The sequence below is a fragment of the Nilaparvata lugens genome, chromosome 11 (assembly GCF_014356525.2).
Source record: "Nilaparvata lugens isolate BPH chromosome 11, ASM1435652v1, whole genome shotgun sequence".
NCBI classification, from domain to species: Eukaryota; Metazoa; Arthropoda; class Insecta; order Hemiptera; family Delphacidae; genus Nilaparvata; species Nilaparvata lugens.
In genome coordinates this window covers 39640363-39659458 of record NC_052514.1, presented here as the reverse complement: position 1 = coordinate 39659458, position 19096 = coordinate 39640363, and the positions used below count along the sequence as shown (strand labels likewise).

The following is a 19096-nucleotide window of genomic DNA, read 5'->3' as shown; positions in this document are numbered from 1 at the left end:
TTTGAATGTTTAAATGTTTAAATGTTTGAATGTTTGAATGGTTGAATGTTTGAATGTTTAAATGTTTGAATGTTTAAATGTTCGAATGTTCTCTTAATTTTTAACTGTTTATATGTTGCGCATTTACGGCGAAACGCGGTAATAGATTTTCATGAAATTTGACAGGTATGTTCCTTTTTTAATTGCGCGTCGACGTATATACAAGGTTTTTGGAAATTTTGCATTTCAAGGATAATATAAAAGGAAAAAGAAGCCTTCTTCATACGCCAATATTAGAGTAAAAATCAGTCTATAGAATTATTCATCATAAATCAGCTGACAAGTGATTACACAGATGTGTGGAGAAGCCAGTCTATTGCTGTATTTCCATGAGGTCTCTAGTTTCAATCAGGTACTTATGGATGAGAATACTGCGTGAGATCTACTGTTCACAGAACTACTAGTTAATTTACGGTACTTTCATTTAAAAAAAAATAATTTGAAATCCAAAAATCTAATAATCTCTGTTCCACCATCAATAAGATACACAAGAAACTTCCGTTGCATTGAGAGCGTACTCTCCATAGCGTAGACATCTCGACGGTCTACCTACCGTCTTCCAGTTATTCTTTCAGTTCACAGTTCAGGTCTTTCGTTCATCCATGTTCCGGAGTTATTCAGTTATTAGTTCACTTTTGAAGCCGGCTTGATTGAATTTACATCAATTTTCTTCACTAAATTTCTACTTCACTTGTTCCTTCAACTGTTTTGTGTGTGCTTCACTTGAATAGTTTTGTTTTGTATAAAAAAATTGACTTGAAACTTGAAATTTATTCCGCAACGGTCTTCAATTCCCACACGTGTGTAGTTTTTGTTTGCACCGGTTCCTTGAAAGATGTTTACAACTTGAAAAAACTCTATTTTCAAGTCAAATTTTATAACATTTAACATTTTTAAGCCAATTTGTAACATTAGATCAGTGATTATTTTGATTTCTCACCTCAATTCGTGTTTTTGTGAAACTAGGAACGTAGATAGTTTTAGATAATACAGTTTATTGGAGTTTGAAAAATTGTTTTCCCTGTGTCAGTGATATATCTAGTGCAAGTGTTTTACGGAATTGAAGTAAATATTCTTCTAAAAACTGTATGAACGTCTTACAATTATTGCAGTGATACAGGTAAGATACTGTTATTATAATATTCCTGCATTGCTTTGAATTGGTAGAATGTATTACTGTATTTTCTTTTAATATCTCTTCTATCCTATACTATTAAACGAGCATTCTCTGTTTATATTTTTAGATGTTTGGATGTTTAGATGTTTATATGTTTGTATTTCACCGGATCTCGAAAACGGCTCTAACGATTCTCACGAAATTCAGAACATAGGTTTATGATATGAAAATTCGATTGCACTATGGCTCATCCCTGGGAAAACTCGCTGAAGGATATTAAAAGGATAATTATTATTCATCGTTGGAAAACGAGCTGATAATAATATTATTCCGTCGTCTGTTGATGATGGAAGTGAGTGAGCGAGTTCATGTGTGTGAGACTGTGTCAAAATTATGACTCAGCTGTTGAACTTTTGTAATCATTCAATCAGATAGTGCCGGTTGCAAAAAAGCCGGGTAATTTTCAATCCTGATTAATTCCAGTAGATCCATCTTTTTGAAATGGTCTTCTCTGATTTGGTTCACGTGAAATTAGTCAGGATTAAAATTTGACCGGCTTTTGTGCAACCGGGCCTTTGTGAGAAAAATTTTTGCATTCCCCTGGGAATTAATCTCAATTTACTGTGATTAGATAGAACATTTCTGTATGAACTATGAATGTTATAATTTCTTTCGTAATAATTTTTTTATTCTTTTGTACTCCAGAGCGAAGCTCGGTCCCTGATATTGTTTAATAATATAAAACATCTTATATTGTAATGTAAATGTTTATACTTGTAAGATTTGGGGGTTGAATATTGGTTTTAACTCGATGGTGGATATGGCATGATACCCTCTTATTTGTGCATGGGTAATAAGCACAGAATACAGCAAAATTACAGAAGTTTTCTCTGGTAATAGGGTAAGAAGATCTGAAATATCCCTACTTACGGACGGGATTCGAACCCGCGACCAGTGACGGAAGGAAACAGGTTGAAGTTGCGAAGCTTCAGACTTCAGACCACTCAGTCGGCAATGTAATGGATACTGTCCCACTATAGTGAGGTCCACGTTATAATGGCAGTGGAGAAAGATAGCAGAAAAAAGTTGCCGATTCTCTGTCTTGTCAATGCCTTCTATAAACGGTGGATGATACAGGTTTATTGATGTAGTCTAATATTAACAGTTTATTCTTGTTTAAAATAATCAATTATATTTTATTAAGCAAGAAATTATATTTTTCCATAATTTCATAATGAATTTTCATAACTAAGGTGTATTTTGTTAATTAATTATTAATTCTACATTGTTAGAAGACGATTTGGCAACAGAGCAAAGCGAGAAAGAGATAGCGCTATCCGCTTTGTTGAATGATAGACAAGGATAGCAATACCATTGCTAATCAAACACTGTCAAGCTTACAAACCTGTTGTTCTTGTAGAGTACAAGCCATAAGGTACCTACCAATCTAGAATTTGCTATATCTATTTTGGGTAATTAGTGATCCTTTTTACTTTCCTTGCCCTATTACCATAGGTAAGGAAAGTATTGCTTTCTAAAAAAATTTAAGGTACCCTAATTTCATGTTTTCTATACGTTTCAATGTCCCCTAAGTCCAAAAACATAATTTTTGCGTGTTGGTCTGTGTGTGTGTGGGTGTGTGTGTGTGTGTGTGTCTGTGAACACAATAACTCCATTCCTAATTTACCGATTGACTTGAAATTTTTAACTTGAGGTCCTTATACCATGAGTATCCGACAATAAGAAATTCAATAAAATTAAATTCAAAATGGCGGGAAAAATGGTGGATAATGACTAAAAAAACCATGTTTTTCACGATTTTCTCAAAAACGGCACTAACGATTTTCTTCAAATTTATGCCATGGATAGCTATTTATAAGCCCTGTCAACTGACATGAGTCTCATTTCTGGGAAAATTGCAGGAGCTCCGTAATATTCTTGAGAAAAATGGCGGATAATTACTAAAAAACCATGTTTTTCACGATTTTCAAAAAATGACTTAACTGATTCATTACAAATTCATACCTGTATAGTATCAACTGGCATGAGTATCCTTTCTAAGAAACTAATGGGGGGCCCACCCCATCCTTGAGAAATGGACTTTGTAACCTCCTTCTCGTGCTTGAGGTAGGTGGGTAGAGCAGTTTATTCAAAAGAACACACGTCGATATTTTATTTGTAGAACAGCTGTTTTGACAACTTTTAAAAAATCCTCAAATTTCATAATTCAAACAAAGGAAAATGTACTCTGAAAACAATAACAATAGTATAATCGTAGTTATAATAATAGTTATTTGTATATCTAGAGTGAAAAGTACGACTTTTTCTCCCTGAGGGAAAATTTTTGAAGCTCGAGGCGAAGCCGAGGGCAGTAATTTTCCTGAGGGAGAAAAAGTATTTTTCGCTCGTGATGTACACAACATTTTTCCTCCATCTACATTTTTTTTATAGAAACTGCAAATAAAATCATTCTAATAACTTACGTATTGGTGGCAATGATTCCTAACAACATAACCTAAAAACCGGTCATCTGATTGGCACTGCCGATTGCGCTATCTATCGCAAAAGTTGTAACAATTATATCAGCTGAGCAGCTACCAAAAATGGCTGACTACAGATCACGCGGTTCAGATTTGAATTGCAGATCAAAAATATTTGTTGGCTGGTATTTTTGAATAGAATAAAATATTTTAAAAATTGTATAAATTTTTATCATCTACTAATATTAAGAATATAATAATTATCATACAAACATATATTTAATGAGTTGATCAAATTTCTGGTTGTGGTATTGAATTCAGTTGACTCAATGACAGACACCTCTATTATGCTTTCTCATCTGAGCTTAGACCTTCTAACCTATTACAATGTAAGTTTCAAAATAGAGATGCTCCCCATGTTATTTAAATGGAGTCACTTTTCCTCCCTAGGGAGTTTTTCTGTTTTTTACTACCGAGAGCGAAAAAGTGACACTTTAGTATTAGGTTTCAGGGAGTAAAGTAAGTACTTTAGACAATAGGTGGAGGAAAAATTATTTAGCCGCCAATCGGCATAATGTTATTCCCCTAGATTATCCTCGTTTAAGAATGAGGCTTATAAATCAATGAGCAAGGAAAGTTGTGTGAGTGTACCACACCAGATTTTTTCTAATTACTTCAAGAAAGATGATTGATTATCTTTACCACTTAACTCTTGCCAGCGTAACCCCGATAAGAAGGCCATCATGTGTATTTCAATTGAAACTTCAATTTATCAACTGAGATTACAGGAGTTCGACATCTAATTGAAATTACCAATTGTCACATGACGATGATAATGTAATTCAATTGAAAAATAAATCAAATCAATTATTGCTAATGCCTTTACATCAATCATTTATCTGGGTGACCTGTTGCTCTTGATAATTATTTCTCTGGGAAACTGATAGAAAAATAAATACGCAATTTTCCAAGGTGTTGGAGAGGTCATTCTCTCTTTGAATTTAGCATTAGATTTCATTTTTTTTCAAATGTTTACTTACTTCTGATGAACTGATTAATGACAAAAAGTTGAAAAGGAACTGATAAACACAGTAATTTTATGAATCAACTTATATCCAAGAGATAAAACGCAAAAATGAAAACGCAATTTCCAAGGTGTTGGAAAGGTCATTATCTCTTTGAAATTAGCTTCCGTTTTTTACTTTCCTTGCCCTATTACCATAGGTAAGGAAAGTATTGCTTTTCGAAAAAAATTAAGGTACCTTAATTTCCAAATTTCTATACGTTTCGAGGTCCCCTGAGTCCAAAAAAGTGGTTTTTGGGTATTGGTCTGTGTGTGTGTGTATGAGTGTATGTGCGTCTGTCTACACGATATCTCATCTCCCAATTAACGGAATGACTTGAAATTTGGAACTTAAGGTCCTTACAGTATAAGGATCCTACAGGAACAATTTCGTTCCAATGCAATTCAAGATGGCGGCAAAAATAGAAAAATGTTCTCAAAAACAGGGTTTTTCACGATTTTCTCAAAAACGGCTCCAACGTTTTTGATCAAATTCATACCTAATATAGTCATTGATAAGCTCTATCAACTGTCACAAGTCCCATATCTGTAAAAATTTCAGGAGCACCGCCCCATCTATGCAAAGTTTGATTTTAGATTCCCAATTATCAGGCTTCAGATACAATTTAAACAAGAAATTTAAAGTGGAAAAGATTGAGCATAAAAATCTCTACAATTAATGTCCAGTAACATTTTCACCTAAAATTGAAAATAAGCTCAAAATTCGAAAAATGTGATTATTCAATTGCAAACTGTTGGCAACTGTTGATTCTATTAAATCATTCACTATGAAGAGATAGCAGACTTCGTGTGTTTCCAGCGTTATTGTCCTGTCACCAGCTGACTCAGATCTTAGGATAATAGACTTGAGATGCGCGTGAACACTAGCGTCAGTTTATCAATTTACATAACGGCAAGGAAAGTTGTGTGAGTGCGCCACACCAGATTTTTTCTTCTTTTGATGTGTTAAATCGAAAACGCTTTTCAGCTGTCCTATAGTGTGGTCCACGTTATAATGGATAAAGTGAATAAAGATAAAAGAATAGCGATGCCGATTCTCTGCATTAACTAATTATATTTTTACACTGTCAAAAACATAATTGTCATCGTTGTGGACCTAGAAAAGGATAGTACCACCGTATTTGTCGAATGATAGACAAGGATAGCAAAACCAAAGTTGATCAAATACTGTCATTATAATGTGGACCTCACTACATCATTCTCCACTACCAGTATAACGTGGGTCTAACTAGATAGTGAGATTTATAGAAATCTATAAATTATATTATAGATTTGAGTAAATAATTTTAGTCTGATTTTAGCCTGTGTGAGAGTCCAGTGACCGGAGAGTAGACCGTGTTTTGTTCGTGTGAGTTTAGTGAGGACTGAACTTTGAGGTGCATTGCTTAGAAGTCCTTCCTTCTTGCCATATTATATACGCCAAGCCAAGCCACCCAACAACCTGTTTTTGCTGCCATGCCATTGTTCCTTCCATTCCGTTCGAAACGTTCAATTTCTCCTTCTTCTTCTTCTGCTTCTTCTTCTTATTTTTCTCCTTCTTCTTCTTCTTCTTCTTCTCTTCTTCTTCTTCTTCTTCTTCGTCTTCTTCTTCTTCTTCTTTTTCTTCTTCTTCTCCTCCTACTTCTTCTTATTCTTCTTCTCCTCCTACTCCTTCTTCTTCCTTCTTCTTCTTCTTCTTCCTCTACATAATCAATATCATCATCATTTTTTCCTCACATACTATGAGTTCACTTACATCATAACCAAGGATATATTACAGTTACAACTTATTATTTATGTGTATATATTTCAATAAATTATATTGAAATATATGTATATATTTATGTGTATAAATTTCAACTTACGCATGAAAAGATATTCCACTTTTTTTCCTAAAAATTTCAGTACAACTATATGCTGCGCAGGAGATTACCATTTTCATAAATAATAATTACATAAATAAATAACAATCTGCTATGGAAAACAAGCTATGTTTAACAACAATGCATAGTTTAACAACAATGTAAGTTAAACACTTACACAACAAACTCAAAAAAGTTTTCTATAATTTCCATACGATGCGTGACGTCACTGTTGTGACGTCAAGATGGGTGGATTTGGCAGTAGATGTTGGCTTCATCGACTTTCAGTATGAATATACAATGAGCCGTGTCTATTCTATAACTGGTCTAAGAAGAAAACATATGATTTTTTTACAGTATAGTATTCTGTAATGAGAATCATATGTTTATTTGTTCTACAATCAGCTGTTTACCGGTTTGATATGGAAGTAAAACAGCTGAAACTGAATGACTACGACAATAGTTATTTGTGCAACTAGTGCGCAAAGTGACAGTTTGCTGCACCGAAAGAAACGTTTACGCCCGAGCCGTAGGCGAGGGCGGAATGGTTTCTTGAGTGCAGCAGAGGAACTTTGCGCACGTATTTCACATTAAGTTTTTCCTACAGTTACCATTGAATATGAAAAGTGGGTAATTATGGGTAAAATTGCCTGAAATGCATCAAATGTTTTTCTGTGTAATTTTATTATTGATAAAAACCTTAATCCTAAAATCCTAAAGTCCTCGTTGTCCTTGGTTATAATATATAATGAATAATAATTAGCGCGTTGTGCTTGGTTGCACCTCTGCTCACTATAGCAGCCACAGCAGTCACTGTTACCAACTTCATTATGATTTTGCTGCACTGTTGCTCCATATAACCTACTAAGTATTTTGCGTTGCCATGTTGCAAATCTGGAGTGCAGAAAAATTTTTCCCGCACTAGAGCGGAAAAGTGATTCTTTGCGTTCTGTAATCAGTGCAGCAATGGCCACTTTTCAACGTAACTGTAGGAAAAAACAATTTTTGATCCCATAGTTCTGTTGAGGGTAGTAAGGGGGTAAACATATAAAAAGTCTACTCTATTCGTTTCCCTATAGTGAGGTCCACGTTATAATGACAGTGGATAAAGATAGAAGAATAGCGATGCCGATTCTCTGAATTAATTAATCATATTTCTACACTGTCAAAAATATAATTGTCATCGTTGTGGACCTAGAAAAGGATAGTACCACCGGCTTTGTCGAATGATAGACAAGGATAGCAAAACCAAAGTTGATCAAATACTGTCATTATAACGTGGACCTCACTATAGTTGTTTTTCTCACCTTATTCTTGATAAGCTAATTTTTCTCAATTTATTCCACTTCTTCTTCTTCTCCTCTTCCTTCTCCATCTCTTCTTGTCCCTATTCTACTTTTACTTTTCATCAACCTCTTCTTCTCCTTTCCCTCCTCTTCTTCTTACCTACTCCTCTTTCTCCTCCTTCTATTATTTTCTCTTCTATTCCTTCTCCTGCTTCTCCTCTATCACCTCTTCCTTTCTTTCCTTCTCTTTCCCCTAATCTTCCTTCTATTTCTCCTCATCTTCCTTCTCTTTCTCCTCATTTTCCTTCTCTTCGTCCTCATCTTCCTTTTATTCCTCCATCTTTTATTGTTCTTATTCTTCTTTTAATCTAATTTTAGTCTTCTCCTTTATCTTTTTATTTTTATTCTCGTTTTCTAACTCCTCCTCATCCTCCTTCTTCCTCTTCCTTTCCCTTCTTCACATCCTCCTCCTCTTCCTCCTCTTGCTCTTCTTTTTCTTTATCTTCTTCTTTTCTTCTTCTTCTTCTTCTTCTTCTTTTCTTCTTCTTCTTCTTCTTCTTCTTCTTCTTCCTCTTCTTCTGCACCTTATTCTGCTTCTACGTCTTCTTCTTTTCTTCTTCTTCTTCTTCCTCTTCTTCTTCTCCTTCTCCTCCTGCTCTTTTACTTCTTCTTTTTTTATTCCTCTTCTTATTCGTCTTCCCTTCTTCTTTTTCTACTCCTCCTCCTCTTCCTCCTCCTGTTCTTCTACTTCTTCTTTGTTTATTCCACTCCTTATTCGACTGCTCCTCAAAATTCGCTTCTCTTTTTTGCCCGTGGGTTGATTAAATATTATTTTAGCGGCGCTCTATGAGCTAAGATTTAATATTCCTATCCAAGCTTATGGTGTGTGAGTCATTCAAAAGTTTTTCGCTAATGAAAAAAGTGATAAATTTCGTCAACTACGCTGACTAACCAAAGAAGAAATAGAATGGAAAGAAAAAGAAAAAGGTGGAAAAGGAGAAGAAGAAGAAGAAATAGAGTTCTTGTTTGAAAAATGCGTGGCCAGATTCGTAAATAACTAAGCTTAGGATCTAGGAATGTTGACATAAAAGATCCATGAGAAATGGAATAATTTATTCTATTCTATTAAGATAAATTATTGACCGAACGTAGTGAGGTCTATGTTTTAACTCGGATTTTCTTTCGTCTATTTGTATGTAACGCGATTACGGCCAAACGCGTTGATAGAATTTGATGAGATTTGGCAAGAATATTCCTTTTTAAACTGCGCGTCGATGTATACACAAGGTTTTTTGAAATTTTGCATTTTAAGGATAATATGAAAAGAAAAGGAATTCCTCCATACTCTGATATCACTATATACATATCATCTACTTTGAAGATAGGATCAATCAGACTATAGAATTATTCATAATCAATTAGCTGACAAGTGGATTATTTATTGCATGCATTACACAGATATTTGACCGTGTCTATTTCTATAAGGTAGGGTTTCAATATAATTTTTAATGATGCTTGCCCATCAGTATTAATATTCTCATTTGAACAACAAAATAATTTAATAGGTGATTGAAAATAGAATAAAAATGATTAAATGAACTAAATAATGCTGAAGAAATTTATAATATTCTCGATTGAAAAAAAAATTCAAAAATATTTGAGAAATATTTTTATCGGATGGAAAAATTATCACGGAACTGGATAAATTGTCATATGGGATAAAGATTCAAACGTGAACTGAGTTTATAAACATAAGTGAGTTTTTGATCTTGGAGAAAACAAATAACAGTTTACTAGAGTAAATTATGATTCAACTGAATCAACTAGAACAGGTGACATCAGATACTTATGGATGAGAAAACTGCGTGAGGTCTACTGTTCACAAAACTACTAGTACAATTATTTTCTATAAAATAATATTTTACTTATAAAATCCTTGTTGCCAAATTTCAATCTTTCAAGCGAGCCCATGTATGACTGGATATAAATTGACAGTTTTGCATGGACTGTGATGTCGAATATTGATCACATAATATAGACTTGCATGAAAAGATTTAAATTTAGCACAATTTTACAACACGGATAGTTTCTTCAAGTCTTTATACAGACAATATTATAAATATGTGAATAGAACTTACCATCTTTTCTGATTCCCCACTCAACTGTTCAGTGAATACGCTTTTCTGGAAATCTTCTAGCTTAGCGTGTTGAAGGAGTTCTCCTATTTTACCTTATTTTAGCCAGTTATAGTGAAGTTCTTATACTCATAATTTAAAGATTATAGCTAAAATTTGTTGATGACAAATAACGATAATATTTATAATGCATCACACGTAATCCAAAGAAATAATTAATTTCTTCAAAAACAACTGTACGATTCTGTTGCTTTACACACTATGAAAGAAGCAATGATCGTAAAACATCACCAGGTTTTCTCACTAAATATGAAATAGTTATTTGTGCAACTAGTGCGCAAAGTGACAGTTTGCTGCACCGAAAGAAACGTTTACGCCCGGAATGGTTGTTGAGTGCAGCAGAGGAACTTTGCGCACGTATTTCACATTAAGTTTTTCCTACAGTTACCATTGATATGAAAAGTGGGTAATCATGGGTAAAATTGCTGAAATGCATCAAATGGTTTTCTGTGTAATTTTATTATTGATAAAAACCTTAATCCTAAAATCCTAAAGTCCTCGTTGTCCTTGTTTATAATATATAATACTAATAATTAGCGCGTTGTGCTTGGTTGCACCTCTGCTCACTATAGCAGCCACAGCAGTCACTGTTACCAACTTCATTTTGATTTTGCTGCCTGTTGCTCCATATAACCTACTAAGTATTTTGCGTTGCCATGTTGCAATCTGGAGTGCAGAAAAATTTTTCCCGCACTAGAGCGGAAAAGTGATTCTTTGCGTTCTGTAATCAGTGCAGCAGAATGGCCACTTTCAACGTAACTGTAGGAAAAAAAATGTTTCCAAGACAACATTTTTCAAATAGAACACCAATCTAGAAAATGAAAAACTGTGTTTTGATACCAGTTGTAGACAAGAATTCAAAGTGAATTCCTTTTGGGATATTCCAAACGTTTGTTATTTATTACGGCCAATCTACACACACTCTCAAATGAACTATGTTTATATTATATGATTGTATCTGTATGTACTTGTATGTGAATATGTATACGGTTTGTGTATACTACACATGTAGTGTCTGTATATATGTCTTCGTAATTACCTGTATACGGGATATGGCGGTAAGATAACACTTGAAAGCTATCAGAGCAGTGAGAGAGATAGATATAGAGTGACTGTGTGAAATACAGAGAGTGAGAGAGTGAGTGTGTGTGTGTGTGTGTGTGAGAGAGAGAGGATATAGAGTGACTGTGTGAAATACAGAGGAAGAGAGAGAGAGTGTGTGAGTGATGGTGTGAGGGAGAGAGATAGTGTGTGTGAGAAAAAGGTGTTGAGAAAGAGAGACAGAGAGTTAGTAAAAGAGAGTGTGAGAGAGTGAGTGAGTGATAGGGACAGGTAGAGAGAGAGATATAGTGTGAGAGAGAGAGTGTGATAGAAAATGGTATTGAGAAAGAGAGACAGAGAGTTGGTAAAAGAGAGTGTGAGAGAGTGAGTGAGTGATAGGGACAGGTAGAGAGAGAGATATAGTGTGAGAGAGAAAAAGGTGTTGAGAAAGAGAGACAGAGAGTTAGTAAAAGAGAGTGTGAGAGAGTGAGTGAGTGATAGGGACAGGTAGAGAGAGAGATATAGTGTGAGAGAGACAAAGAGTTAGTAAAAGAGAGTGTGAGAGAGTGAGTGAGTGATAGGGACAGGTAGAGAGAGAGAGATTGATTGAGTACTTTATGTATATTACAATATATACTGGCTTATACACTTATATACAATAGCTTACAATACAGCAAAATTATAGATGAATTTACATAATATAGACTAAGAAAATAACTATTGAACTGTATATGATATGAAAAAGAAATTTGTAATATAATAACTATAGATAATAATCATATTGTTATGCATCTACATAAATTGGCGGAGCTTTTGACATATCAATGTCCATTCTTTGGGAAGTGAAAGAGAGTGTGAGAGTGAGTGAGTGACAGGGATAGGTAGAGAGCAAGAGAGAGTGAGAGGGAGTGTGGGAAAGGTGTTGAGAAAGAGAGACAGAGAGTTGGTAAAAGAGAGTGTGAGAGAGAACTCGAATGAAGAACAAACCAATTCCCACAGCGTATGTCTGAGTTTAATGTGCCATTAACATTCTAATTAGAAGAAACAATTATACTACTTGCGGTCATGTGTAACGTTATTTAGATTGGTGGGTATGATGGTTCCCAAGGTTAAAAAAAATGAAAAATGAATGGTTGGTGAAGTTTGTAATTACAGGATCATGTTAATTATGATTTGTTCTGTTAGACAGAGAGGGGGACAGGTGTAAGAGTAGATTGTTGAAAGTAATCGCATGTAAGTTGGTGGTTAAAGATTAGTTTTCTGTTTGAATTAATTTTGTAAATTGTTTGAAGTGTTTTGTATTTCTTGACCTGATGACTGCTTATAAATTTATGGAGGAGAACATTTTGAGAGGTATATGTTCCGAAATAAATAATATATTTATCTCATATTTTCTGTAATTGATGTAGTAGTTTTAGTTTTCTTGGAAAATTAACATTGATTTTTTTTATTTTGTTTATTTTATTGACCGAGAGAAGTGAGGTCTAAGATTCAAGTCACGGTTTGGCATTTCTCTTAATGTTTAAATGTTTATATGTTGCGCATTTACGGCGAAACTCGGTAATAGATTCTCATGAAATTTGACAGGTATGTTCCTTTTATAATTGCGCGTCGACGTATATACAAGGTTTTTGGAAATTTTGCATTTCAAGGATAATATAAAAAAGAAAAGGAGCCTCCTTCATACGCCAATATTAGAGTAAAAATCAGACTATAGAACTATTCATCATAAATCAGCTGACAAGTGATTATACAGATGTGTGGAGAAGCCAGTCTATTGCTGTATTTCCATAAGGTCTATAGTTTCAATCAGGTACTTGTGGATGAGAATACTGCGTGAGGTCTACTGTTCACAGAACTACTAGTATATTAATCTAATATTTCCTGTAATTGATGAAGTAGTTTTATTTTTTTTCGGGAAATAAACATTTATTTATTTTATTTTATTCATTTCATTTTTTTTATTTTTCTATTTATTTTATTTGTTTCATTTATTTTATTCATAGGCTTTTTGTAGCCTAATGTCAATGCTTCCATTACAACCAATGCTAACAGTTTATATATTTATTCATTTGTTAATACAATTACAAATCATATGAATATGACCAGGAATGTACAGGCACTTTCAAAGTACAAAACTATTCTATCCCAAATATTGATTGATTTTTTTATGATTGATTTAACTGCCTTTATTATGGCAATAATCATATCTTGCCAATCAAATTTGATATTGATATAAAACGTCTCCATAAAAATAGGTTGAAGTGTGTTTCAGTATACTAGCGTTCAGGGTACTACCATAGAAAAACAATAGCTTGAGTAGATATTCCATGGTACAGGACGTTCATGTCGTAACTTTTACAGTTATCTCAAGCCGATTACTGTTGATTATTGTAGATTTTTACTGTTTTGGCTGGGTGAATATATGAACGGCACAATATGAGAGACTACCAGTGTCACACAGCTTTTTGGGAAAGATATACAGCTTGAGATAACAGTAAAAGTTGCGACATGAACGCCCTATACCATGGAATATCTACTCAAGCTATTGTTTCTCTATGGTAGTACTTAATAACCTAATAATTATATTCTTGGATTTAGGAATATTCAAGTCAATTTAAAACATGAGTACAAAACACAATGCTTACATATTTAATACAATACAAATGTATTCTTCATTTGTCATCGAAGTTAGATACATCAATCATTCATATCTATTTGAGTTTTGAATATTAATTTAAAACGTATTTGATAATAATAAACATAACCTATTTTTGGACAATTACTATCCAAATTTGGGAAAGGAACAGTTTTGGGCTTTAAGCCTGTTGTTCCTCTCCCAATCATTCATAGTTGAGAATTATATTGTATCTATCAATGTATAAATAAATAAAATGAGAAGGTGGCTAATTGAACAAAAATAACATAAGCACTACAAACTTACTTCTGCTTTATTTGACAAGTTGTCACGTTTCTGTATATGCTGCCACCTACCAGCAGAATTTAGAGATCGTTGACCAATCAGAAACGAGTAGGCGGAGCTCACTTAGGAGGCATGGCTTGTTGGTGGAAAGGGGAAACCCAATAAGTTAATACTAACCAAGTTAGTGCTGCTATCTACCGGCAGATTTCATAAACACTTTGTTGGCAAAATCAGGAATGAGAGTAGGCGGAGCTTTGTGGTTTCAATTTGGATCTTGGTCGTGATTGGGCAGTTCTCCTCATCCGTTATTTTGCTATAAAGTTATAAGCTGTTCTGCTATAATGCTGTTGTTGCTCTGTTATAAGCTTATAAGTCTGGAAGAAACTTATAAATCTGTTATAAACTCATAATTATAAATAAAAATATAAATCTCAGTAGCCTTTTAGATTATTTTGTCACAACATGCCATTTTCAAATCATTTTGGCGTATTATAATTATGTGGTTTGGGAGTTGGTTCTCATCAGTCATCAAATCTCCAAAATCTATAGAAATTAATTTTGTACTTCAAATCAAAATATGTTAGTATCCTTTTTTGCCCTTGTTTCAGAAGATTCATCAGATTAAAGAATGCCATATGCCATATGCTACGCTGGAGTATGTCTTTTCTTCCAATGTTAAATCCAATCTATTAAGATGCGTTTACATCAAAGTTATTAACAAAATGTTAATAACTCAATCCTCATAGATTCTATTAGATTGAACGATATTTGACAAACACATATGATCATCATGTGTATGATAAGTTATGTTCAATCTAATAGAATCTTTAAGGATTAAGTTATTAATATATTGTTAATAACTTTGGTGTAGAAGCAGCTTTAAGTTACCATTAGACTATATTATGACAAGAAAAGCTTTTAAACGAATTGGAATAATCTATTTTTTTGTGAAATTATACACGTAGTTAGGGCTCGTTTTATTCAACGATAGTTGACAAAAAATGGATTATTTGACACAAGTATAGAAATACATTTCGAAGAGGTAGGAACTTTGTGGACAGAGGCTGATCAAATTTTGAAGAGTTCTTCTCTTTCTTTCTCTCTTTCTTTTTTTCCTGATCTTATTGCCTTTGCCTTTCATGCTCATTTTGATTTTTTCTTCTTCTCCTTCTACTTTCTTCTTCTCCTCCTCCTCCTCCTTCTTTTTCTTCTTCTTTCTTCTTTCTTCTTCTCCTCCTCCTTGTTCTTCTTCCTCCTCTTCCTCTTCTTCTCCTTCTTCTTATTTTTCTTCTTCTTCTTTTTCTTCTTCTTCGCCATCTTCTTAATCTTCTTTATTCTTCCTCCTCTTTCTTTTTTCTTCTCTTCATTTGTTCCTCCTCTTCATATCCTTCTTTTTTTCACCTTCTCCTTCTTCTTTTTCTTCATCATCGTCTCCTCATTTACCACCTACACACCTCCATTACTTGGCGTACAATTTACTTTGGACCGTTCGCTTCTCCATTCTTCTAATATGTGTGGGCAGCTGCAGCCTATTCTCCACGTTCATTTTCAACTGGTTTAAGTTCGCCATACAAGGAAGGAAGACGGAAAAAGAGAGAGAGAGAGAACTGTGAGAAAGCAGTGAAAAGAGAGAGTGATAGTCTGTGTACTGTACCTCCCACTCGTTTTTTTATGAGAGTATCTGTTTTTAATTCCTTTGTCCTTCCCTGTTCGTTTACCCTTTGTTTCTCAAACACTACGTTATGATTCATCATTGACCGAGCGAAGTGAGGTCTAATATTCAAGTCGACGGTTTGGCATTTCTCTTAATGTTTAAATGTTTATATGTTGCGCATTTACGGCGAAACGCGGTAATAGATTTTCATGAAATTTGACAGGTATGTTCCTTTTTAAATTGCGCGTCGACGTATATACAAGGTTTTTAGAAATTTTGTATTTCAAGGATAATATAAAAGGAAAAAGGAGCCTCCTTCATACGTCAATATTACCGTAAAGATCAGACTATAGAATTATTCATCATAAATCAGCTGTCTAGTGGACTATAATACTACCCGTTCAAAAAACATCGAACATCTTGAGAATGTATCTTTCCATTAACGTTAGTAGACAGTTGACTAGAATACTACCCGTTCAAAAACATCGAACATCTTGAAAATATTGTATCTTTCCATCAACGTTGTAGACAGTTGCAGCCAGAACCTGATAACAGCGCTCACACCACATTCCGGGACGACACGTCCGGTACGATAGGACAGAAAGCTGTATGTTTATTTAGGATCTTTCTAGACATTTTTAATTGATAAATTATTTATTAATTTTTGAGAAAACATAACAACAGGTCAATGTAACTCAGTGAGCGCGAGGTCTACTGTTCATCACAGAACTACTAGTTATTCAACATATTGTATGAAATAATCAAAAGTATGGTGTGGAAATATGGTTGAATTTTGAGTAAATAAGATGCTAAGTGCCGGTTGCACAAAAGCCGGTTAAATTTTATAGTGGCGTAGAGGAACCATACACTATGCTCGTTCTATGGTAGCAGTACTATAGTAGCATAGTAGTACTATGAAGAAAAAATCTGGTGTGGCGCACTCACACAACTTTCCTTGCTGTTATAAAAATTGATCACCTGACGCTAGTGTTCTCGCGCATCTCAAGTCTACTATTCAAAAATTTGACCCAGCTGCTGACAGGACAATAACGCTGGAGACACACGAAGTCTGCTATCTCTTCATAGTGAATCATTTAATAGAATCAACAGTTGCCAACAGTTTGCAATTGAATAATCAAATTTTCTCGTATTTCGAGCTTATTTTTAATTTTAGGTGAAAATGTTAATGAACATTAGATGATGAACATTAATTGTAGAGATTTTCATGCTCAATCTTTTCCTCTCGATTTTTTTTGTTTAAATTGTATCTGAAGCCTGTTAATTGGGAATCTAAAATGAAACTTTGCATAGATGGACGGTGCTCCTGAAATTTTTACAGATATGGGACTTGTGGCAACAGTGGCAGTTGATAGAGCTTATCGATGACTATTTCAGGTATAACTTTAATCAAAATCGTTGGATCCATTTTCGCCATTTTAGCCGCCATCTTTTACACAGACTTGTCGTCCAAGCATGGAGTTATTCATTTACTTTTTACTTGTTTTTCATATTAATGTTACAAACTAATGTATCGTCTTTACTTTGTTTTTACATACTATGTAATGTATAAAGTTTTTGAATAAAATGAATTGAATTGAATCTTGAATCGCATTTGATCGAAATTGTTCGTGACGGATCCTTATATTGTAAGGACCTCACGTTCCAAATTTCAAGTCATTCCGTTGATTGGAAGATGAGATATCGTGTACACAAACGCACATACACTCATACACACACACACACACACACACACACACCACACACAAACACACACCACACACACACACACACACACACACACACCAAACACATACACACATACAGACCAATACCCAAAAACCACTTTTTTGGACTCAGGGGACCTCAAAACGTATAGAAATTTACAAATTGGGGTACCTTAATTTTTTTGTCGGAAAGCAATACTTTCCTTACCTATGGTAATAGGGCAAGGAAAGTAAAATAAGTACTATAGTGAGGTCCACGTTATAATGACAGTATTTGATCAACTTTGGTTTTGCTTTTTTGTCTATCTTCCAACAAAGCCGGTGGTACTATCCTTTTCCAGGTCCACAACGATACCAATTATGTTTTTGACGGTATAGAAATATAATTAATTAATGTAGAGAATCGGCATCGCTATTCTTCTATCTTTATCCACTGTCATTATAACGTGGACCTCACTATAGGCCTATCAACTTGAGTTAACATTGAAAATTGAAACATAAACACCCTTTATCTTCTTGTGCTATAATTTCTCCATGATGATAGTCGAATGAGTATATATACTACGTCCAGGAGAGGCAAAAGAAGAAGAAGAAGAAAAAGAAGAAGGAGAAGCAATGGGAAAGCAAGAGGAACCATGAAGAAGAGAGAGAAAATAAAAATTAGCGACGCACCATCTGTGACCAGATTCGAGCAAGTAAGAAAAGAACCACTAACTTAGTGATACCTATTTCATTTTTAATTACACTCTACAATGCCGACTTGGAAGAGGCGGTGAGAAAAGAATAATTTGGACCTTCCCTTCTTCTCTTCCTTCTTCTCCTCCTCCCTCTTTCTCCTTCTATTCTTCTCTCTTTCTTCTCCCCTACTTCCACATTCCACTTTCTATGCTTCTCCCTCTTCTTCTCCTCCCCCTTCTTCCTTTTATTCTTCTCATCCTTCTCCTTTCACCCCTCTACTTTCTCCGCTACTCCTTTTTATCTTCCTCCTCCTTCTTCTACCTGTTCTTCTTTCTGTCCTTCTTCTTCCCCTTTCTCTGCTTCTCCATTTCTCTTCCTCCTTCTTTTACCTGTTCTTCTTTTCTCTCCTTTTTCTCCTAATCCTCCTCCTTTCTCCTGTTCTTTTTCCCTCCTCCAACTTTCACTGCTTTTCCTAATCCCTTCCGACCTTTTTCTCTTTCTCCTTCTTTTTCCAATTCGTTCTTCTTCGTTTTTTTATTATTTCTGCTTTCTTCTTATACTTTATCAATTTACTCATCAATTATTCTTGTCTTCAACCGTTTCTAACACTTCTCTTCCTCCTTTATCCCTCTCTCCATATCCTTCTTCTTTCTCATCTGTGTCCTCCCTCTTCCTCTCTTCCTCCTTCTTTCAATCATTTCGTTCTCCTTTCTATTATTTACCGTTTTCTTCTCATACTTCATCAAGTTACACATATTTCCGTCTACATCTTCCTCTTACACTTATCTCCCTTCTTCTAAATTCTTCATCTATTCTACTCTCTCTTTCTCATCTGTTTGTTAATGGACCACAGTGCCACGGCCAACCGAATCTGAGCCAAAACAAAACATCACTTCTTGCGACCGCCTTGCTCCACTGAGGTCAATGTCTTCCATCATCATCACTATCTTCATCATCATCATCACTATCTTTATCATCATGATCATGATCATGATCATCATCATCGATAGCTAATAGCGAATGGATTATCGAAG

General features: G+C 34.5%; 1 protein-coding gene across 1 annotated transcript in view; it reads left to right on the top strand.

Moving 5' to 3' along the window:
- The first annotated feature begins 664 nt into the window (after positions 1-664).
- LOC111054878 (interference hedgehog) overlaps positions 665-19096 on the top strand; it is a 215318-nt gene continuing 196886 nt past the window's right edge. The window contains exon 1 of the mRNA XM_039437305.1: positions 665-1159. The gene's annotated coding sequence lies outside the window, so the exon portion shown is untranslated. The remainder of the gene's footprint in view (positions 1160-19096) is intronic.